Source organism: Nicotiana attenuata, chromosome 9, assembly GCF_001879085.1.
Source record: "Nicotiana attenuata strain UT chromosome 9, NIATTr2, whole genome shotgun sequence".
In the NCBI taxonomy this organism is placed as follows: Eukaryota; Viridiplantae; Streptophyta; class Magnoliopsida; order Solanales; family Solanaceae; genus Nicotiana; species Nicotiana attenuata.
In genome coordinates this window covers 49,758,221-49,782,841 of record NC_031997.1, presented here as the reverse complement: position 1 = coordinate 49,782,841, position 24,621 = coordinate 49,758,221, and the positions used below count along the sequence as shown (strand labels likewise).

The 24,621-nt window shown below is 39.3% G+C and overlaps 1 pseudogene; it reads right to left on the bottom strand.

Moving 5' to 3' along the window:
* LOC109232818 lies at positions 1–6,830 on the bottom strand (annotated as a pseudogene).

Genomic DNA, 24,621 nt, shown 5'->3' with positions numbered 1-24,621 from the left:
TAGTTTTATCAAGAGGGAATAAAATAATTCATAAATCTATTTGTCGAAAGACTACAACAGATTAGGATACGTCCAGAAGAGCACGAATGACTGCAAAGAACAGAAACGTCAAGTTAGTGTCAAATTAAGCATATGAAGCTAAATTTAAATTTTAAATTGTCATGCAAAGATAGCAAATTCCTCTCAGCAATCAAGCAGTGAAATTTGTATGCTGGATACTACCTTAGAACAAAAAGGTACAACATAGGCTACCAAGATAGAAATCAATCCCATCTCCCCAAATAATTGACGAAGATCTGTAGGAATACTAATAAACATGATTCTAACCAATAAAATATTGCTGAGATACAGATAATATGATTCAATAATTGGTTAACTGCAAGAGAAAGTTGAAGAAATAAAAGTTGAAAAGGTTTGGGAAGAATTCATAACCGAAAAAATGAATGAGAAAAATTTCCAAAAGGGTAACAAGGGAGAAAAATGAGGCAGGGTAAAGTAACATTATGATTTTGAAAAGAAAGTGAATTTTATAATATTTCTCCTGTAGGGGTGGTTGGGCAGGCAAAAGGTGAATTGATTCTTAATCAAGTATTAGAACAAACGAAAATACACAACGAAGGCATCTTATTAGAAGTACCGAATCAAAGACGTACCAAAAGCCCGCCAAAAAATCCATTAACCATGACTCTATTTCAACTGCCAAAGTAGGAGTGGATTGAAAACTTGGCCTTTGCTGTGAGTGCTACCGAAGTTATGCCATGACAAGGAAATAAAAGATAAATCCTGTCAAGCTAGTAAGTCCCAGAATGCCGGCAATGACACCACCAATGATTGCCGTGAATGTGCGGCTGAACAACATAATGGTCAATATAATTGGAAATGTCCAATGACAGGGAAAAAGCATAATAGCTCAAAAATACAAAAAGAACCCAACTTTACTTGTTCATAAATGATCAGCTGCTCGTCTCCATTCACATTTTCATTCTTCCTTCTGTTCCAATTGAATAATCAAGTATTGACATTTCTTGATACACAATTGCATCACAAAAGGTTGGTTTTTTTTTCTTTTATATGATAAGTTTATGGAGCTTGGAATTATTTTGTTGTAGAAGCAAAATAAGAAGCATAGTACCAGGACTTCCATTAGCATTGAAAACCAGTATAAACTCTTAAGTGATTCAAAAAACTACTTCTCATCGATTATTGTAACTTATAAAGGTAAAATTCATTCATCAATACCATTAAAATCTGCAGTTCTTGGTGTTAGGTATTGTCACGACCCAAACCACCCTCCGTAAGACGTCGTGACAGCACCTAGTCTCTACGACTAGGTAAGCCTAACCAATTGCAGAAATAACAAATATGGAAGTAAAAACTTAACAGCTAACTGCAACAGATAATTAAATAATCGATAACAATGTCGCTCGGCATGTAAAATAACCAACACTCTAGTAATACTCAGTATTCCCAAAACTCGGAACATCATAAGTCACAAGCTACAGAAGAAAATCAGTATCTCTATACACCAGAGTCTAAGAAAAAAAGTACGGAAGTAAATGGCATAGGAGGGAATAGAGGGGGACTCTGAGCTCTGCGGACGCGGCAGATATACCTTGAAGTCTCCAAAATGTCACTTATCACTGATGATGTGGCTGATAAGAAGTACCTAGATCTACACACAAAACATGTGCAGAAGAGTAGCATGAGTACACCACAACGGTACCCAGTAAGTGCCAAACCTAACCTTGGTCGAGTAGTGACGAGGTTAGGTCAGGGCCCACTGGTATATAATAAATAAAGTAGAAGAATATAGCAATATAATAAGAGACTGGAATTTAACAAAGAGGAAAACACAACAAAATAACAGTATAGTACACAGGGATAAACAGCAGGGGATCTCCCGAGATACTGTCTCGTATTCCCAAAAGTAAAGATGCAGGGAGATCTCCCGAGGTACCGCCTTGTAGTATCAAAAGTAGATATGCAAGGAGATCTCCCGAAGTACCACCTCGTAGTCTCAAAAGTAAAGGTGCAAAGAGATCTCCCGAGGTACCGCCTCGTATTCTCAAAAGAAAAGGTGCAGGGGGATCTCCTCAGGTAACACCTCGTAGTCCCAAAAGTAAACACACAGCTCAAACCGCTAATTACAACAATTAACAGCAATAATTCTACTGTTAAGACTGATACAGATCAAGGAAAGACAAGAAATCAACTATGCATGCTGCAAAGAGTTCAAGTAAGCAGTTAAAGCACGTAGACATGCGATATTAGACTAAACAGGATAACTACACATGGTGGTATAACTCAATTAAGATGAAAACAAGTTACTACTCTGTAAAAACAGGATTTTTACAACAATTAGCCCGCGTACGCACTCGTCACCTTACGTACACGGTGACACATAACACAATAGTACCAAATCCTAAGGGAATTTCGCCCACACAAGGTTAGGCAAGCCACTAACCTCGAACCAAGCTCAATCATTCAGTAAGAATGTCTTTTCCACGATTTTCCGATTCTGAATGGCCTGAATCTAACCAGAAGTAATTACACACCTTAAATATAACTATAATAAATTAATCTAATTAATAAAATCAAGGCTTAAGCAAGAAATTAGAAAATTATCCCAAAAAGTCGACCCGGGCCCACGTCTCGAAATCGGGTAAAAGTCACAAAATATGAGCACTCATTCACTCACGAGTTCACTCGTACCAAAATTATCCAAATCCGATATCAAAATCCAAATAAAAACTCAAAACATAGTTGAAGAATTTTCCAACTTTTCCCCAAATTTCTCAACCCAAATCCTCAATTAAATGATGAAATCAACTATAGATAAGTGGAAAATAACCATAAATGAGTTAAGAATCGTTACCCAAAAGCTTCCTATGAAAATCTCCCAAATTATTACCCAAATCCGAGCTCTCAAAGTCCCAAAGTGTAAAATGAGATCGAACCCTCGAAATCCCTCTTTTCTGCCCAGCGATCTTCGCACCTGCGGAAATTCCATCGCAGGTGCGGACTTGACTAAAGTCCTCAGGTCCGCTTCTGCGATCTAAAGACCGCACTTGCGAGTGCGCGCCTGCGGTCTATTGTCCTCTTTTGCGGAAATCCTCTTCCAGCTCACGCTCCGCGCCTGCGGGCCCATAAGCGCATCTGCGGGCTCGCAGATGCGGCATCTCCTTCGCACCTGCGACTCCTGGCCACTCATTCCAAATCCGCTTCTGCGCTTGACCTCACGCACGTGCGTGCCCTCACCTACGGTCACCCCACCGCAGGTGCGAAAACACCAAAAGCTTGAAAGCTTCAGCAATTTACACAAGTCTAATTTCGATCCGTTAAGCATCCGAAACTCACCCGAGGCCCCTGAGACCTCAACTAAAGGTACCAACAAGTCCTAAAACATCATACGAACTTAGTCGAGCCTCCAAATCACATCAAACAACGCTAAAAACACGAATCACCCTCCAATTCAAACTTAATGAACTTTGAAACTTCAAACTTCTACAACCGATGCCGAAACCTATCAAACCACGTCCGATTGACCTTAAATTTTGCACACAAGTCACATTTGACATTACGGACCTATTCCAACTTTCGGAATTGGAATCCGACCCCAATATCAAAAAGTTCACATCCGCTCAAACTTCCCAAAAATTCAACTTTCGCCATTTCAAGCCTTATTCAGCTACAGACCTCCAATTCACAATCCGGACACGCTCCTAAGTTCAAAATACCCAATGGAGCTAACGGAACCGACGAAACTCCATTTCGGAGTCGTCTTCACATAGTTCCGACTGCGGTCAAAATCCTAGAACTTAAGCTTCCGTTTTAGGGACTAAGTTCCCAAAACACTCCGAAACCACGAACAAAACCTCCCGGCAAGTCACATAAGCACAAAAGGATACATGGAAAGCAGTAAATAGGGGATCGGGGCAAATACACTCAACATGACCGGCCGGATTGTTACAGGTATTACGTTATTTCTTTGATGATTGAGGTACTTAAAAATTTAGTGAGGTAAAAGAACGGATATTTGAAGGACAGTACGCATCTCTTCAAGCCATTATAGTAACACATGGAACTACAACAAGAGTAACAGATATTTCCTCTCTACTTGGTGCACGGAGCTATAGTCTTGTGCATTGGAAAAATAAGAACTTAAGGAACCCAACCCAAAAAGGCGTAATACAGAAAAATCATTCCAAGTATTTTTCAAAAGATGAAAAGAAGTTAGCACTAAGATCTTGAGATTATTTCAAGATCTTGAAACGAAAACATGGTTTATGGGTTGATTTCAAGAAATAGCGTATCTCAAGTTTAGGACTTGGAATCTGATGATTCAAAAATGAGATGAAAGATGACGATCTGAACTATAAGAAAGATTATTTATTCGTTCAAATAAGTAAACATTGAGGTTGTACCCGTTCAATGAAAGTTCTGACTCTAGGATATTAAACAAACAAATTTAGATCAAGAAACGTGTTCTTGAATGATCAAGAACTAAAAAGTTTCTAAAGTCACCACTTGGAATCAATTAACATGATAATAAAATAGCACACTCAATTGAAAACAAGATAAATACTAGCAGCACCTTGCTTGGAACCACAAGGATACACAAGACAAAATAGAGAAAAATACTCTATTGCAAATTAGGGCAAAAATCTCAAAAACGTGAATTTCTTCTACAAGGCATGAAAACCCTTTATATCGGCCTAGGGTCTTTCTAATAAGGAAATGAAATAGCTAAAGACAAGGAATCCCTATTCTACGAGGAAAAAAAACAGAACTTACCAAGAAAAGGAAACAAGAAATCCTTTCTTGTAAAGAAATAATAATTCCTATTTTAAGAATGAAAGAATATTGGCTTCTTGAAATCAATCTTGAGCTTCTTGGACTTTTTGCGCTTCTTAAAAATAAGTTCATATGTTTAAACTTGAGCTCTAAAACATGATCTTGGCCAAGATAAATTCGTCAACCTAGACCTCTAGATTATAGCTCTGATACCAAATTGATGTGATTCTTCGAGTTAACAAAGAACCAATCGACCAGGATCAAGATTTTGAAACGAAAACATGATTTATGGGTTGATTTCAAGAAACAGTGTATCTCAAGTTTTAAGACTCGAAATCTGATGATTCAAAAACGAAGTGAAAGATGATGACCTGAACTACAAGAAAGACTATTTATTCGTTCAAAACAAGTACATATTGAGGTTGTACCAGTTCAGTGAAAGTTCTGATTCTAAGATATTAAACGAACGAATTTAGATCAAGAAACATGTTCTTGAATGATCAAGAACTAAAAAGTTCCTAAAGTCACCACTTGGAATCAATTAATGTGATAAAGAAACACCACATGCAATTGAAAACAAGATAAAGATCAGTGTTATTAAAGGCAAAAAGTGCAAAAAAGCTCTAAGGTCTATTAGGGCTTTAAGCACAAAGAGCAAATAAAGTGTGGGCTTTAATGAAGAAAGGCGAAAATGGAGAAAAACTACAAATATGTAAGCGTAGTCCAAGACTAGTATCAATAAGTATGAAAACCAAATATAAGGACAAAGAAATTGAAGAAAATTTACGATAAAGTAAAATATCAATTGTTTAATGTCGCCTTTTCAGGATTACGCTCAATGGCAAAAAAAGTATGCCTTAGAGCCTTGATGACAACAATAAAGCGCACATTAAGCGAGGCGAAACACTCAACATGTTTTGAGCCTCGCTTTAGGGCTTAAGCACGCCTTTGGTAACAGTGATAAAGACTATCACCACCATGCTTGGAACAAAAACAAGGATAAAGACGAGAAAATAGACAAGAACATTCTATTGCAAATTAGGACAAATCTTAAAAACGTGAATTCCTTCTACAAGGCATGAGAACTCTTTATATAGGCCTAGGGTCTCTTCTTTGACGACTAAAATTCCTATTCTAATAAGGAAATCAAATAGCTAAAGACAAGAAAAGTAAAATCCCTACTCTACAAGGAAAAGAAACTAAAATTCTACAAAAGGAAAAATGTTTATTCTAAAAGGAAAATAATAAAGAAAGTCTAAACCTACCAATAAAAGGAAACAAGAAATCCTTTCTTTTAAAGAAACAATAAATCCTATTTTAAAAAGGAAAGAATCTTGGCTTTTTGAAATCAATCTTGAGCTTCTTGGACTTCTTGGACTTCTTGCGCTTCTAAAAAATAAGTCCATATGTTTGAACTTGAGCTCTAAAATATGATCTTGGCCAAAATTAATAAAATTTAACATAGATTCATGTTCATCAATAAGCCCCAAAGCTTTGGTTTAGTAGTAAGAGCACAAAGCGTGATGTGTGGATTAGAGAGATGTCACGGGTTCAAACCCTGTTGCAGAGGTAAGGGGCAGAAGGGTAAAGGGGTAGGTATATTATCCACCGAGTTTCGAATCGTACGCCACTAGACCTCGGGCATTTCTCGATTATAAGAAAAAGAATAGAAGTAATGCCTCAGTGAAGGATTTAATTCCAACACAAATGCATATAACTTCAACCAGTAGTCCAGTTGTGCTAACATCAATCTCACATGATTGAGGACGTAACTCACACCAACATAGTATGTATTAACGAACGTCCAGCTTAGCTAATTACAACTATTTGAAATCTTCAAGAAACAATAAACCCATAAGAGACTATAGAACATTGCACTAAACCTAAAGATAGTGTCAACCAACCTGTATAAAATAACTTTCATGTTATTTTGCATATTCTCGGCATTGAAAGTTGGCAAATCATCCATACCACTGCTGGATTTTTCTGAAGGCCCATTTGAGTTATCATGCCCCGGCATCACGACCTTCTGCAATTCTACAAAAAATGCCAAAAACGATAAGACTGCGAAACTTGGATGCAGAATAAGAATAGAACTTTCTGGTTACTCGAACCAGTGATAGCAAAAAGTGCAAAAAAGCAATAAGGACCATGGGGTTTGAAGTGAAAAGCAAGAAGAAAAGTCACACTTCTTTTAAGTGAAGCACACAAATTACGGGAAATTAAAAAAAAAATTGAACATCTGTAAATTAGTACACCAAAATAAAATTGCAATTAAATTATAAATTTCAGCTTGCAATATATAATAATCCCAATATTAATCCAACTCCTTAAAGATAAGATTCAAATAAATGACTGATTCTCGTTAGAATCACTTAGTGCACTATTGTTTGAAGCACAAACTTCTCTAAAATGCATGGCTTCACCGAGGAACCACTAAACCCTCGCCTCATCACCTTAAGTGACGGAGTGTAACAACCCAAATCTCCCTCCGTAAGACATTGTGACGGCACCTAGTCTCTACGACTAGGTAAGCCTAACAAATTGCTGAAATAGCAAAAATGGAAGTAAAACTTAACAATTAACTACAAAAAATAATGTAATAACAAATAACAATGTCGTTCGGCATGTACAATAACCAACACTCTAGTAATACACAATATTCCCAAAACCCGGAACATCATAAGTCACAAGCTAAAAAACAAATGTAGTATCTCTATACACCAGAGTCTAAGCAAAAGATACGGAAAGGTATCCCAGGCCGTTTCATTCAGCACTTCAGGCATCCCATGGAGCTTTAGGGAGTCGTGGTCCCTATGTACCTTCTTCGGGGCAGCCAGCTTATAGTGCACCACCAGCTCCTATTAGAGCACCTCCTCTTCTGAGTTATTATCGCGGTCAGTCGGCTCATCCGGGTCAGTCTCAGTTTCCACAGCCACAGTATCAGGATGGATGTTTCGAGTGTGGTGATTATGGGCATATCCGGAGGACCTGTCAGAGATTAGTGGGCGTTCCGCCACAGTAGTAGGGTTCTCGTGCCATGATTCCGACATTGGGCGTGCCAACGCCTGCTCAGCCAGCTAGAGGTAGGGGTCAGGGAGCCAGAGGTAGAGGTCAGGCCTCTAGAGGTGGAGGTCATGCCGTTAGAGGTGGAGGCCGGGCCGCTAGAGGTGGAGGCCAGCCGGTAGGAGGTCATCCCGGAGATATGGTTCAGAGTGGTGGGGGCCAGCCCCGATGTTTATGCTTTCCCAGCCAGGCCTGAGGCTGAGTCATCCAATGTTGTTATAACAGGTACTGTTTCAGTTTGCAGTAGAGATGCATCAGTTCTATTTGATCCAGGGTCTACATACTCATATGTGTCATCTTACTTTGCTTCATGTTTGTTTGTGCCTCGTGATTCTTTGAGTGCTCCCGTGTATGTGTCCATACCGGTGGGGGATTCTATTGTTGTAAATCGTGTCTATCACTCGTCTGTGGTTATTATTGGGGGTCTTGAGACTAGCGTAGATCTCCTACTTCTCGATATGGTCGATTTTGATGTCATTTTGGGGATGGATTGGTTGTCACCTTATCATGCTATATTGGACTGTCACGCCAAGACCATGACCTTAGCCTTGCTGGGGTTGCCTTGATTAGAGTAGAGAGGGACTCTTGGTCATTCTACCAGCAGGGTTATCTCTTATATGAAGGCTCGGCGTATGGTCGAGAAGGGGTGTTTGGCTTATTTGGCTTATGTTCGTGATTCTAGTGCGGAGGTTCCTTCTATGGATTCTGTACCAGTTGTTCGGGAGTTTTCAAAGGTATTTCCTGCAGACCTGTCGGGGATGCCACCCGACAGAGATATTGACTTATGTATTGATTTGGTTCCGGGCACTCAGCCCATTTCTATTCCGCCATACCGCATGGCCCCGCCAAAGCTGAAAGAGTTGAAGGAGCAGTTGCAAGATTTGCTTGATAAGGGCTTTATAAGACCTAGTGTCTCGCCTTGGGGTGCGCCCGTGTTGTTTGTAAAGAAGAAGGATGGATCGATGAGGATGTCCATAGATTATCGACAGTTGAACAAAGTCACCATCAAGAACAAGTACCCATTGTCGAGGATTGATGACTTATTTGATCAGCTTCAGGGTGCCAAAGTGTTTTCGAAGATTAATTTGAGGTCTGGCTACCATCAATTGAGGATTAGGGCATCCGATGTCCCTAAGACAGCTTTTTAGACTCGATATGGGCATTATGAGTTCTTGGTGATGTCATTTGGCTTGACAAATGCCCCAGCAGCATTTATGGATTTGATGAACCGGTGTTCAAGCCTTACCTAGATTCATTTGTGATTGTTTTTATTGATGATATCTTGATCTATTCCCACAGCTGAGAGGAGCACCAGCAGCATCTTTAGATCGTACTTCAGACTCTGACCAGGTTAACTCAGAAGGGTGCCCCATTCAGATGGTCAGACGAGTGTGAAGCGAGCTTTCAGAAGCTCAAGACAGCTTTGACTACGGCGCCGGTGTTGGTGTTGCCTATGGGTTCAGGGACCTATACAGTATATTGTGACACATCTCGTATTGGAATTGGTGCGGTATTGATGCAGGGTGACAAGGTTATTTAATATGCTTCACGGCAGCTAAAGGTTCACGAGAAGAATTATCCTGTTCATGACTTGGAGTTGGCAGCAATTGTTCACGCGCTGAAGATTTGGAGGCACTATCTATAAGGCGTGTCGTGTGAGGTATTCACGAATCATAAGAGTTTGAAGTATTTGTCCAAGCAAAAGGAGCTCAATTTGAGGCAGAGGTGGTTGGAGCTATTGAAAGACTATGATATCACCATCTTGTATTATCCCGAGAAGGCCAATGTGGTGGCCGATGCTTTGAGTAGGAAGTCAGCTAGTATGGGCAGCCTTACGTACATTCGAGTCGGTGAGAAACCGCTTGCACTAGATGTTCAGGCCCTAGCCAATCAGTTCGTGAGGTTGGATATTTTTGAGCCCAGACGTGTTTTAGCTTGCACAGTCGCTCGGTCTTCCTTGTTTGAGCATATCAGGGAGCGGCAGTATGATGATCCTCATTTGCTTGTCCTTAGGGACACAGTGCGACACGGTGATGCCAAGTAGGTTACGGTTGGAGATGATGGAGTTTTGAGGATGCAGGGTCGTGTTTGTGTGCCTAATATGGATGGACTTCATGAGTTGATTCTAGAGGAGGCTCACAGTTCCCGATATTCTATTCATCCGGGCACTACCAAGATGTATCAGGACTTGCGGCAACATTATTGGTGGAGGGGATGAAGAAGGATATTATTGCATATGTAGTTCGGTGTCTAAATTGTCAGCAAGTAATGTACGAGCATTAGAGACCTGGTGGTTTGCTTCAGAAGATAGAGATTCCTGAGTGGAAGTGGGAGCGTATCACTATGGATTTCATTGTTGGACTCCCACGGACTCAGAGGAAGTTCGATGCAGTTTGGGTTATTGTGGATAGACTGACCAAGTCAGCATATTTCATTTCTGTGGCAGTTTCCTATTCTTCGTAGCGGTTGGCAGAGATTTATATCTGTGAGATTGTTCGTCTTCACGGTGTGCCCGTGTCTATCATTTCTGACCGAGGTACGCAGTTTACCTTGCACTTTTGGAGGGAAGTACAGCGTGAGTTGGGTACGCGGATCGAGTTAGCACAGCATTTCATCCTCGGGCGGACGGATAGTTCGAGCGTACTATTCAGATCTTAGAGGATATGCTCCGCGCCTGTGTTATCGACTTTGGAGGTTCTTGGGATCAGTTCTTGCCGTTAGCGGAGTTTGCCTACAACAACAGCTATCATTCGAGCATCCAGATGGCTCCCTATGAGGCGTTATATGGTAGATGGTGTCGATCGCCAGTTGGATAGTTTGAGCCGGGAGAGGCTTGGTTATTGGGTACAGATTTGGTACAGGATGCCTTGGATAAGGTTAAGATCATTCAGGATAGACTTCGTACAGCTCAGTCCAGGTAGAAGAATTACGCCGACCGTAAGGTTCGTGATATGGCATTCATGTTTGGAGAGAGAGTGTTGCTTCGGGTATCGCCCATGAAGGGTGTAATGAGCTATTGAAAGAATGGCAAGTTAAGCCCTAGGTATATCGGGCCTTTTGAGATCCTTATGCGAGTGGGAGAGCTGGCCTACAGACTTGCGTTTCCACCAGGCTTATCAGCGGTACATCCAGTATTCCATGTGTCCATGCTTTGGAAGTATCACGGCGATCCATCCCACGTGTTAGATTTCAGCACTGTCTAGTTGGACAAGGATTTGACCTATGAGGAGGAGCCGGTAGCTATTCTAGACCGGCAGGTTCGTCAGTTGAGATCGAAGAGTTATCCTTCGGTTCGAGTGCAGCAGAGAGGTCAGCATGTTAAAGTAGGTACCTGGGAGTCCGAGTCCGATATGCGGAGCAGATATCCCCACCTTTTCACCAGCGCAGGTACTTTTCTATGTCCGTTCGAGGATGAACGGTTGTATTAGAGGTGGAGAATGGGATGACCCAAAAGGTCATCTTATGTTTTAGAACTCGACTCCGTATTTCGAGGCCTTCAAATCCTTATTTTATTACTCCTCGATTTGCATGCGTAGTCCGAGCGTGTTTCCAAAAAGATTCTATTCATCCGGGCGCTGCCAAGATGTATCAAGACTTACAGCAGCATTATTGGTGGAGGAGGATGAAGAAGGATATTATTGCATATGTAGCTTGGTGTCTAAATTGTCAGCAAGTAAAGTAAGAGCATCAGAGACCTGGTGGTTTGCTTCAGAAGATAGAGATTCCTGAGTGGAAGTGGGAGCATATCACTTTGGATTTCATTGTTAGACTCCCACAGACTCAGAGGAAGTTCGATGCAGTTTGGGTTATTGTGGATAGACTGACCAAGTCAGCGCATTTCATTCCTGTGGCAGTTTCCTATTCTCCGGAGCGGTTGGCAGAGATTTATATCTGTGAGATCGTTCGTCTTCACTGTGTGCCCGTGTCTATCATTTCTGATCGAGGTACGCAGTTTACCTCGCACTTCTGGAGGGTAGTACAGCGTGAGTTGGGTACGTGGGTCGAGTTAAGCACAACATTTCATCCTCAACGGACGGACAGTCCGAGCGTACTATTCAGATCTTGGAGGATATGCTCCGCGCCTGTGTTATCGACTTTGGAGGTTCTTGGGATTAGTTCTTGCCGTTAGCGGAGTTTGCCTACAACAACAACTATCAGTTGAGCATCCAAATGGCTCCCTATGAGGTGTTATATGGTAGACGGTGTCGATCGCCGGTTGGATGGTTTAAGCCGGGGGAGGCTCGGTTATTGGGTACAAATTTGGTACAAGATGCCTTGGATAAGGTTAAGATCATTTAGGATAGACTTCGTACAGCTCAGTCAAGGCAGAAGAGTGTCGCCGACCGTAAGGTTCATGATATGGCATTCATGGTCGGAGAGAGAGTGTTGCTTCGCGTATCGCACATGAAGGGTGTAATGAAGTATGGAAAGAAGGGCAAGCTAAGCCCTAGGTATATCGGACCTTTTGAGATCCTTGAGCGAGTGGGAGAGATGGCCTACAGACTTGCGTTGCCACCAGGCTTATCAGCGGTACATCCAATATTCCATGTGTCCATGCTTCGGAAGTATCAAGGCGATCCATCCCGCGTGTTAGATTTCAGCACTATTCAATTGGACAAGGATTTCACCTACGAGGAGGAGCCGGTAGCTATTCTGGACCAGCAGGTTCGTCAGTTGAGATCGAAGAGTTATCCTTCGGTTCGAGTGCAGCGGAGAGGTCAGCCTGTTAAAGCAGCTACCTGGGAGTACGAGTCCGATATGCAGAGTAGATATCCCCACCTTTTCACCAGCTCAAGTACTTTTCTATATCCGTTCGAGGACGAACGGTTATTTTTAGATGTGGAGAATGTGATGACCCAAAAGGCCATCTTATGTTTTAGAACTTGATTTCGTGTTTCGAGGCCTTCAAAACCTTATTTTATTCCTCCTCGATTTGCGTGCACAGCCTGGGCATGTTTCTGGAAAGATTTTATGTTGAAAGTTGATAAAAATAATAATTTTTACCTTTCAAAGTTGAGTTAGTTGACTTCGGTCAACGTTTTGAGTAAACGGGCTCGGACTCATGTTTTGACAGTCCCGGTGAGTCCATATCTAAATATGGGACCTGGGCGTATGCCCGAAATCAAATTCCGAGGTCCCTAGCTCGAGAAATGAATTGTTGATGAAAATTGAAAGACTAAAAATCTAATGGTTTTAAGAATTTAGTTAACGTTTGATCTGGTTGATATCGGGTCCGTATTTTGGTTTCGGAGTCCGATACAGGTTCATTATGATATTTAAGACCTGTCTGTAAAATTAGTGAGAAACGGAATTGATTTGACGTGATTCGGACGTCCGGTTGAGCAAATAGAAGTTTTAAAGCTTTCTTGAAAATTTCATCTAATTTGGTGCTAAAGTCGTAGTTCTAGGTGTCATTTTGGCGATTTGATCGCGCGAGCAAATCTGTATGATGTTTTTGGACTTGTGTGCATGTTTGGTTTGGAGCCCCGAGGGCTCGGGTTAGTTTCGGATAGGCCACAGGGTGATTAGACTTAGGAAAATCTAGTATTTTTGGCTTCAGCTATCATCTGGTGTCTCCTTTTTCGTGTTCGTGGAGGGACTCTCACAAACGCGAAGAGTAAATTGGTCTGTAGGAGACTTTCTTCTACGCGAATGCGAAGGACGGGTCGTGAACCCGGAGCGTTGGGGGCATTACCCTTCGCGAACGCGACCAGGCTATCGCCAACGCGAAGCATTGGGACCTGGGGGAGGGGAAGTATACTCTTCGCGAACGCGGCACATGGCTCCGAACGCGAAGGCTGGTGGGAATAAGTCTTCGCGAACGCGAAGGCTATTAGAGTCGCTGCTCCGCGATCGCGTCAGATCCTTCGTGAACGCGAAGAAGGTCTGACGCCTGTGTATTAAAATAGACCTGAAACGGGATTGTTCAAAAATTTCACAACTCTTTCATTAGAACTCGACCTAGGAGAAATTTTGAGAGCGGATTCAACACCAAATCATAGGTTTGCACTCTTTAACTTATTTTCTTCTATTTCTAACATCGCCCATTGAATACCTAGCCTAATCTTTATTCTTCCATGGTAGAAAATTAGGGATTTAGGAAGAATTTGGGATTTTGCAAAATTGGGGGTTTAGACCTCGATTTGAGGTCGGATTCCAAAACCAATTATACATCCGGACTCGGGGGTGAATGGGTGAATGAATTTTAGTCCGAACCTCGGGTTTTGACCAAGCGGACCCGGGGTCAATTTTTGACTTTTTGGGGGAAAGTTTGGGAAATCTAAATTTATGCATTGTAGTTGATTCCTTTAGCAATAATTGATGTTATTGAGTTAATTGTGGCTATATACGAGTGGTTCGGAGGTGGATACTTGATAACACAAAGGTTGGGAGATCCAAGAACTTAAAGAAAATAAGTTGAAGGAATGCGGAAGCAGTAAAGAAATGCAATCGAATTAAGAAAAGCAAGAAAAATAAACTAGATATGTGGAAGTTCAAAGAAAGGTCCAAGAACCCCGAGATTATGTTAATCTAGATTTGACAAGATCCTAATGACAACAAGTTGGCTATGAAACCAATTGCCTTCACTAGAGATAAGCTAATCAAGAACTAGATTCGGATCTTGACTTCTAGTTTGAATAACTTACGACAACAACTAGTAAAAGAAACTAGTCGCCTTCGAAGAATATCAAAAGAAACCAAAGATATCACAAGAAAGAAAATTATCTTTCTACCTTAAGCTATGAACTAGTTAGGGTTGCAAGATAAATCTCAAAGTAAAATTCACAAAGGTTCAAAAGAACTCACAATAATAATATTAATCTTCAATATATTCTTCTACAATGGAAGACAAGCACCCCTTTATATAGTAGTAAAGAAGGAGCTAGTCAAGACTTCAATAAATGAGAATTATATTCCCTAGAAGCATAGAACACTACCCACACTAAGACCAATGTAGTCAACCTACACATAGACCAATGCAAGTCAACATAGATTAAAACAACTATTAAATATATATTCTAGAAATTATTTTTGGGCTTATTTTGGCTGCTGAAAATTCCTCTTTTTTTTGGAGCATATTTGGCCTCATTCCATCTCCTCTTGGACTTTATTTGGGCCCTCCAAATAGTTTGTAAACTTGGCCCAAAGATCCTCCTTGTGTGTGGAGCTCTTTCTTGTATTATAAGACACTTTTTAATTGCCAATTGAAGCCCATTAAGCTTGTCTTGAAATTTCTTTGTTTGAGACCTTGTCATGGGCCTTCTTGGAGCTTCCGGAGCTTCATCCTTCTCAATTAATGATGTTGAGCTGCCATGGATGCTATCATTCCCCTCTTCTTAAAGAGAATTCGTCCTCGAATTCGAGTCTGCATCAAACAAGGAAAGATCAGAAAACATTGAAGGTAGCACTAACTTGATATTCACCTAGGAAGGTCAAGTTTGTAAGCATTGTTCTCCAATCCTTTCAAGTACTTCAAATGGCCCATCTCCTCTTGGATCTAATTTGGATCTTCGTTTGGCAGGAAATATTTCCTTCCTAAAATGCACCCAAACTAAATCTCCAGGCTTAAAAATAATAGATTTTCGCCCCTTATTTCTTCTTAAGGCAGTTTGTTCATTCTCCCGTTCAATTGCAAGCCTTGTATGTTCATGAATCTTCTTCATCATTTCAGCCTTATTCCTACCATCAAGATTAACAATGTCATTAGTAGGCAAAGACAACAAATCAAGGGGAGTAAGGTGATTAAATCCATAAACAACTTCAAAAGGAGACTTACCAGTAGAAGAGTGGATAGTTCTATTATAGGCAAACTCTACCATGGGCAAATGTTCTTCCCAAGAATTTAATTTTCCTTTTAAAACAGCTCTCAACATATTCCCTAAGGTCCTATTAACTACTTCAGTTTGTCCATCGGTTTGTGGGTGACAAGATGTAGAAATAGCAATTTAGTTCCCAACTCGCACAAAGAACTCTCCAAAAGTGACTTAAAAATTTAGACATCCCATCACTAATGATAGTTTTAGGTATGCCATGTAATTTAACCACTTCCTTCATAAATAAATCAGCCACATGTAATGTATCATTAGTCTTCAAGCATGAAATAAAACAAGCCATTTTTGGAAAATCTATCTACACCACAAATATACTATCCTTACCAATACTTAGTTCTAGGAAGTCTTAACACAAAAATCCATAGAAATATCAATCCAAGGAGAAGTAGGGACAGGTAAAGGAGTATAAAGACCACGTGGTAACACTTTTGATTTGGCTTGTTTTACATTCAAGATATTGAGAGCACACTTTTTTCAACATCCTTTTCGCATGCCAGGCCAAAACAAATGTTCAACAAGTATATTCAAAGTTTTGGGCACTCCAAAGTGTCCCGTGAGTCCACCACAATGTGCTTCCCTAACAAACAATTCTATGCAAAGAGCAATTAAGGAATACACAATTTATTTTCCTTAAAAAGGAACTCATCTTGAAGATTGAACTCTCATAAGGACCCAACTTACATTCTGCAAAAGCCTTGCCAAAATCAGAACCATTAGAATAAAGTTCCTTGATTTGATCAAACCCATCAATTTAGAAGTAAGAGAAGAAACCAAAGACCATACCTTCTTGAAAGTGCATCAGCAACCACATTCTCGTTTCCTTGCTTGTAAGCAATCACATATGGGAAAGTTTCAGTGAATTCAACCCATTTTGCATGGCAACGACTAAGCTTACGTTGGCTTTTCAAATATCTCAAGGATTCATGATCAGTCTTAACCACAAACTCTCTTGGCCACAAATAATGTTGCCATGTAGCTAAAGCCTTACCAAAGCATATAGCTCTTTGTCATAAGTTGAGTAGTTCAGTGTAGCTCCACTCGGCTTTTCACTAAAGTATGCAATGGGCTTCAAGTCCTGCATCAAAACAACACCTATTCCTTTTCCAGAGGCATAACATTACAACCTCAAAAGATTTAGAAAAATCGGGTAATTGCAAAAGAGGAGCAGAACACAATTTTTTCTTTCAACAAATTAAAAGCATCATCTTGTTTCTTTTCCCCAAATGAAAACCCTTGTCCTCTTAACCAACTTCAGTTAAAGGAGCAGCAATGGTGCTAAAATCTCTAACGAATCTCCTATAAAAACTAGCAAGCCATGAAAACTCCTAACTTCAGTTACATTGTTAGGTTTATAAGGCACTCTTTGATTGCCTTGATTTTCTCTTCATCAAACTTTAACTCCCTTATGAACTAACCACACAAACCACCCAAGAATACCACACGATCCACACAAAAAAAGTACACTTCTTAAGATTAGCAAACAAGCGTTGCTTTCTAAGAACTTCAAAAACATGTTTTAAAGTGTTCACATGCTCATCTAGATTTTTAGAATAAATCAAGATATCATCAAAATAAACCACCACAAATTTCCCATGAAAATCCTTAAAAACATGATTCATCAATCTCATGAAAGTGTTGGGTGGCATTAGTCAAGCCAAAAGGCATAACTAACCACTCATAAAGCCCATATTTGGTCTTAAAGCAGTTTTCCCATTCATTCTCCAGGATCGAATCTGATGGTAACCACTTTTTAGATCAATTTTAAGAAAAGATTTGGGATCCATGCAATTGATCCAACATGTCATCAAGACGAGGAATAGGAATGGCGATACTTAACCATTATCTTGTTGATTGCTCTACAGTCCACGCACATCCTCCAAGTTCCATCCTTTTTGGGTATCAATAGGACAGGAACGGAGCAAGGGCTCATGCTCTCTCTCTCACAAAACCTTTCTCAAGAACTCCTCAACTTGCCTTTGAAGCTCTTTTGTCTCTTCTGGATTACTCCTATAAGCAGGCCTATTTGGAATTTGTGCTCCAGGCACAAAGTCAATTTGGTGCTCAATGCCACGAAAGGTGGTAAAGACTTTAGGGATATCCTCGGGGAAGATATCATTAAAATCCTGCAAAAGAGAAGAAACACTACTTGGCAAAGAAGAAGTTAGTACTCAGATTAATCAAAAACTTCTTTGGCAAGTAGTAGTATAATGGGCACCCCTCTTTTCTTGGCGTTCAAACACTCTTTGGCTTTTTATGTACAAACTCTCCTTTTTCTTTTCCTTTTCCTCTTTCCGCTCACCAAACTTTTCTTTTAATCACTCAAACCCTCTTTACCACTTTGCTCAAGTTGCTGTCCTCTCTCTCTCTCTCTCTTGGCCATCTCTCTTTTTTCTACCTCTTGGCCTTCTTTCTTTCTTTTCCCTCAAGCCTCACTTTTTTCCTCCCCTTTGTTTTCCCATTATTTCTCTCAATCTCTTTTGATCCTCAAAACACTTGAGAAGGATTTAAAGGGGGCAAGAGTATACTTCTTGCCATTAAGCTCAAGAGAATATCTATTCTTTCTTCCATCATGAAAAATATTCCTATCATATTGCCACGGACGACCTAACAAGATATGACAAGCTTGCATAGGAACCACACCACAAATAATCATACCTACCAACATTGAAGGAAATCATGCATTGTTTGTTGACTTTCAGTTCACCACTATCATTCAACCATTGGAGTCTATAGGGCTTAGGGTGTTTCATGCATGCAAAGCTCTAACATGTTTCACCAAGTGTGAACTCACCACATTAGACAACTACCACTATCAATAATCATTAGAACAAGTTTTCCCCTTTATTCCACACCTAGTATGAAATATATTCTCTCTTTGTTCTTCACTATTGATTCCTAAATTAATAGTCATAATCCTCCTAACTACCCCAACCAAACCATAATTAAAAGGCAACTCTACATCATCTTCACTCACACCTTCCTCTTCTTCCTCTTCCTCACTTTTTTTCCCCTCATATTCTTCCATCTATAGTCCTCCTAATTACCCCAACCAAACCCATCATTAGGAAGTTCTACTTCAATTCTTCACTTACTCCTCCTCTTCTTCCTCACTTTTTTCACTCTCATATCCTCCATCTTCTCTCAAAAGAATATTTCTTCTATTTGGACATTCATGCATCATATGGCCTCTTTCATGACATTTGTGACATTGAATGGAACTAGAAGGTTTTGAGGATATAGAATTGAAAGCTTTACCTCCCTCTTTCTCATCAACTTTACCTTTCCCCTTGTCTTCTTGAGGTCTGGAAATTACTTCTTGTTTTGGCCATGGCTTCTTGGAATTGGTGTTTGGCCGACTTCTCCATGAGCTAGCTTGCTGCCTTCTTTTGTTTGCTTTTTTATTTTTGCTTTTTTATTTTACAGCCAAATCTACTAACTCGTCTATAGTTACATATTGTTGTATCTCTACTACATCAGCTATTTCTCTATTTAAACCATTAAGAAATCTAGCCATAGTGGCCTCTTCTTCTTCCATACAATTAGCTTGGATCATAGTCATATCCATAGCTTTAAAGTATTCAATCAACAGTCCATGGTTCCTTGCTTCAAGGTCTGAAGACACAGTTGACAGGTTCCTCTTTGAAGTGAGAAGGTACAAACCTCTTTCCTCAATGACTCTCTCATCTCGGTCCAAGTAGCCATCTTGTTGTTTGTCCTGTGTAAGAATTTTTCCAACCAAAAGAGGAGCATAATCAGCGAAAATTCAACAACAGCAAGCTTAGACCTTCTTACCTTCAGAGTATGTGGTGACAGTCAAAGATCGGCCTCAACTTTCCGCTCCACAATCCAAGGTACAAGTTGGGTCTCTTGTGCCCTTGAAAGATGGGCATCTTCATTTTATGCTACTAATATTATCATCTTCTACCTCTACCTTCGTATCCCTCCTATCTTCTTCCACCCTATCTAGATTTAACTCAAGATCATCAAACAAATCCATCTTATAGGGTTTTCTTGATGTTACAATAGGGGCAGGGATACATTTATTTCTATTTGAGCCCTAGGGATTATTTCGAGGTTGTACATCAGGTTGATTTCCCCTCTTAAGTGCAGCTATTGTCTCATTTTGTTCAGGCAAATAGTATTCCTTATCTCTGAATTGCAAGTTCCCATCTCTCGATTTATTGATGCATGGCTTTGTAGAGGTGAAATATTTCTTCCTGGATTTCAGCTTCCTGAAGAGCCTCAAGTTCATCATCACTAGCACATGTAATGAGACATTTTAAAAAGAAAAAAAATAGTTATCACTCAAACTTTGGCTTCTTTCCCTTCAATTTGTTTCTCACCACTTCTACCTTATTCCTCCTCAATTAACCTCTGGGATACCTTGTAGATTATTTATTACACCCAACTTTGTATCAAAGCCCTTAGTAGTAAAATAAGGAATATTTTGGAGCGCTAAAGAAAGTGAAGAAGCGCAATCCTAGAAAGAGTAGGATTAAAGTTTGAAACAAAACAACGAACAAAGGAAATGATTTTTAGGACCAAGATCAAAAAGAGTTAAAAAAATTGATTTTTTTTCTTATCATTAAAGATCTAGGATCCCCTCTCTTGTTCTCTCTTGAAGTTGGAAAACAAACACAATAAGTCCTGATTTCTTGAAGAGCATATGTTCTCGCCTTTCTTTTTTTTTGGAAAAGATTTTTTTTTTAACTTTTTTTTTGCTGCCTTTGTGTCATATCCCAGACTTTATCAAGAACGGAATCTTGATAACACCACTCTTGATACCACTTGATAACACAAAGGTTGGAGATCCAAGAACTTAACGAAAATAAGTTTTGAAGGAATTGCGGAAGCAGTAAAGAAATGCAATCGAATTAAGAGAAATCAAGAAAATTAAACTAGGATATGTGGAAGTTCAAGGAAAGGTCCAAGAACCGAGTTAGTTAATCTAGATTTACAAGAATCCTACACGCAACAAGTTGCTATGAAAACCAATTGCTTCACCAGAGATAAGCTAATCAAGAATCAGATTCGGATCTTGACTTCTAGTTTGAATAAACTTAACGACAACAACTAGTAAAAGAAACCAGTCGCCTTCGAAGAATATCAAAAAGAAACCAAAAGATATCACACGAAAGAAATTATCTTACTACTTAACTATGAACTAGGTTAGGGTTGCAAGAATAAATCTCAAAGTAAAATTCACAAAGGTTCAAAAGAACTCACAATAATAATATTAATCTTCATATATTCTTTACAATGGAAAAAAAGCACACCCTTTATGTAGTAGTAAGAAGGAAGCTAGTCAAAACTTCAAATAAAGAAATTATATTCCCTGAAGATAGAACAACTACCCACACTAAGACAATTGTAGTCAACCTACACATAGACCAATGCAAGTCAACATAGATTAAAACAACTATTAAATATATATTCTAAGAAACTATATTTGGGCCTTATTTGGGCTGCTGAAAATTCATCTTTTGGAGCTATTTGGGCCTCTCATTCCATCTCACTCTTGGACTTTAATTTGGGCCTCCAATAGTTGTCAAGACTTGTCCCAAAGATCCCTCCTTGTGCTGGAGTCTTCAATGTATTATAAAGACACTTTTTTATAATTGGCCATATGAAGCCCATTAAGCTTGGTCTTGAAATTTCTTTGTTTGAGACCATTGTCATGGGCCTTTGGAGCTTCCACAGCTTCATCCTTCTCACTTTAATGATGTTGAGACTGCCATGGAGCTAACTGCAAATACTATACGGAAAAGAGGTAATTAAAGCAGTGAGTACAATTGGATGAGGTAAGTGTCGTGTCTAACTTTGACTCGAGGGATTAAGAACCCTTGACTTATCTGCTATGTGAAAATTCCATGTGGCGTGAGGTGACGAGTAACTATGGCGCTGTCAATTTTATCTATTTTGCATGTTTCCTTCACTGTTTTCTTCTACCCTGCCCTTTCCTGCCTTAAACTGCTACATGCCTTTCTTCTGATAAATTTTCCATGCTTAATTGCTTATTTGCCCAGACATTTGTTTTTCATTATTAAAGGTATTAGCTACCCCGTAGTTTTCAATTGTCCTCATATTAATTGGCTTAAGTTGGTTATTCGGTGTTTATATGGTATATTTTGGAATTGGTTTCGATAGTAGTATTATTTATGTGAAGTTTCATAATGTAACAAGCTTTCCGTTTGCTTGGTGTGAAGGTTTTAAAATATTGTGAAGGGTTTTGAAAGTTAAATTGTAAAATTTCTGTACTTATTGAGTAAATTTGATGCTGATATGGTGGGATCGGGTTTGCACGCCGCAACAGGAGAATAGGGTGATATATTAAGGCAGGAATAAGGGCGAATGCTATTAAACGGTGGGGATCGGGTTGCACGCATGAACGGGAGGAATAAAGGGTGGATTGATATGGAGTTAATAAGGTGAAATTCATATTGATATTGAATTAATGGTGGGATCGGGATCGTTGTGCCGCATCCAGTTTTACGTGTTTGTGTATCTTCTTCTACTGTGTAGTTATTTGTACGCTTTGGCATTTTCACTTAAGGGTTTGGTTATAGCTTTGGGATACTGATAAGGATACTTGAGTTTCTTGTATTCATACCTTGCAAAGTTACTGGCCTTATTTTGTCATGTCCTTCTATTCTGCTTTTATTATACACTTTATGCAGGTTATATTGTAATTGCTCCGTCGTAGCCTCGTCACTACCTCGTCGAGGTAGGCTTCGCACTTACCAGTAATGGGGTCAGATTTGTACTTGATATTGCACTCTGCACTTTCTATTGCAGATTTTGGAGCAAGTAGGGCTGATACGAGAGGATCGGGTGCAGATAATTTTCAGCTAGGAGACCGAAAGGTAGTCCTGCTGGCGTCCGCAGGCCCTGGCGTCCCCTTTCTATGCTTCCTACATTTACTTGTTTTTACTTATCCTTTATAAAACAGTTGTATCTTCCTTTCGAACAAATGTTTGTAGCAAATCTTAGGGTGTTCGTGGATTATGACAGCTGGATTCTGGTAGTAATACTTATGAGTATTTGGGTAATAGTAAATAACAAACAAAGAGGCTAATTTATTTAACTTCCAGCATTTTATTTTTACTGACTTTAGCTTGTTTATTGTTAAATCACTGAGACGTAAAGGATTTGGCCTAGTTAAACCTCTGACGTTGGGCTTTGCCTACAAGTGTGATGTTTAGGGCGTCATCACGGTCCCCGATGGTGGGGATTTCCCGGATCGTGAACACTCATAGCTTCCATGACTGCTAAAACGTGAACGAAAAATTGTTTAAAATTTCAAAGGAGTGCTGTTATGGACAAGGAATTTTTTTTTTATCTTTTCTCTGTTTTTTGGCTTTTTTTTTTCTTCTATTTATCTTAATTAAAAAAAATACTCCACCTACACAAATCAACCATGTCAACGTCTCTTCAACTGCTACTCTTAAAAAATTATCCTAACTACGCATGCTTTTATATGTCAGTGTAACCCCAAATGTTTGATGTATTGTTTTATGACCACCCTTTGATGTCCCCGTGTATTCTTTCCTAAAAAGTTTTTTTCGGTTTTTGGGCCATTGTGTTCGTATTAATCTAGAGTAGTATTTGTGTGATATGGCAATCCTTGCACCTGTGAGGCCAGTGACTATTGGAATGATCGATTTGTTAGGCCGTTTTACATTGACAATTTTTGCAAGAGCGAGATATATGAAGGCATGCACGTTCAAAGTAGGGTGCTACAGATAGTATTTTTATGCTTTTGTACAACGATTTTAACGGTTCCATCTAAAATTTAAATTTGATAATTTGGCTCTACAAATTATCTTCTTTGCCTCTTAGATGGAAAACATTAGCAGATTGCGTTGGAGAAAACACAGGTTAGAATTAAAAAGTTTAAACAATTTACGGACTAAATTTTATATTTGTAAGAAATTGTATAAAATTATCTGAATTTTTTGTAATGAACTCCTGGGCTTAGATGATGCTCAGATTTAGTTCGGAAAGTCCTAAAACATTGCGCAACAGTTTTCTAAATATTCTTTAACTGTTCATAGCTTGAATATTACCTTGACAAAATTTAGGAATTGGCGAAAGGCACTTCTAGCATTACTAATGCGAACCGTAGAAATTAAATAATTTATTTTCCATTGCAGCAACTATTCAGTTGCAAAGTATTTAACGGCAAACGTAAAGAGTGTGAGAAATTACTAGTTTTTTTTTGTCGAAAGGGACAAGGGACGCGTCCAAATAAAGTTTGAAAAGCAACAAATAGATTTGGGAGGGGAATGTATTACCACTTACCCAGCACCTTATATATATGAGCATAAGATTTTTCATGTTGAAGAAATTAATTGAGAACAAATCTATGTATGTCAATACCTTCTTTTTTTTTTTTTTTTTAAAGCAAAAGATAATATTATATTACTAACCACAAAACCATTACACAGTCTTACATAGTCCCTTAAGGAACATTTTAATTTGCCAACTTGGCTAGTTTTTCCTAAACAGTAGTAGTTACAAACTTTGACCTAAATCTATAACCATACTTGTCCTTTAGCCAACTGAGGTTTCAACAAAACAAGGTGGAGTGCATGTGGAAACACATTTTGAAACTTTGATATTTTTCACTCGCTTCCTTCCGCCAAAGAGGTTGGGCTATCACATTTCCTTCCTGAAGTTATGCCTCAGAATTTGGTGGCTTAAAACTGGTGCATTAAAACCCTGCATTCAAAAAAATTAATTGTAAAAATTACGGGTTATTTCCATTAAGCATTAATATGGTGTCCGTTGAGTCTGTCTCTAATTTCGATGTCAATCTTCAAACTGACATGATTGTTTAACCCAAAAAAATAGATTCTTTAGTCAAAAGCTAGAAATTAGAAGAATCGGGTTTAACTGAATAATCCGAAAAAGTAAATAAAGAAAGAAA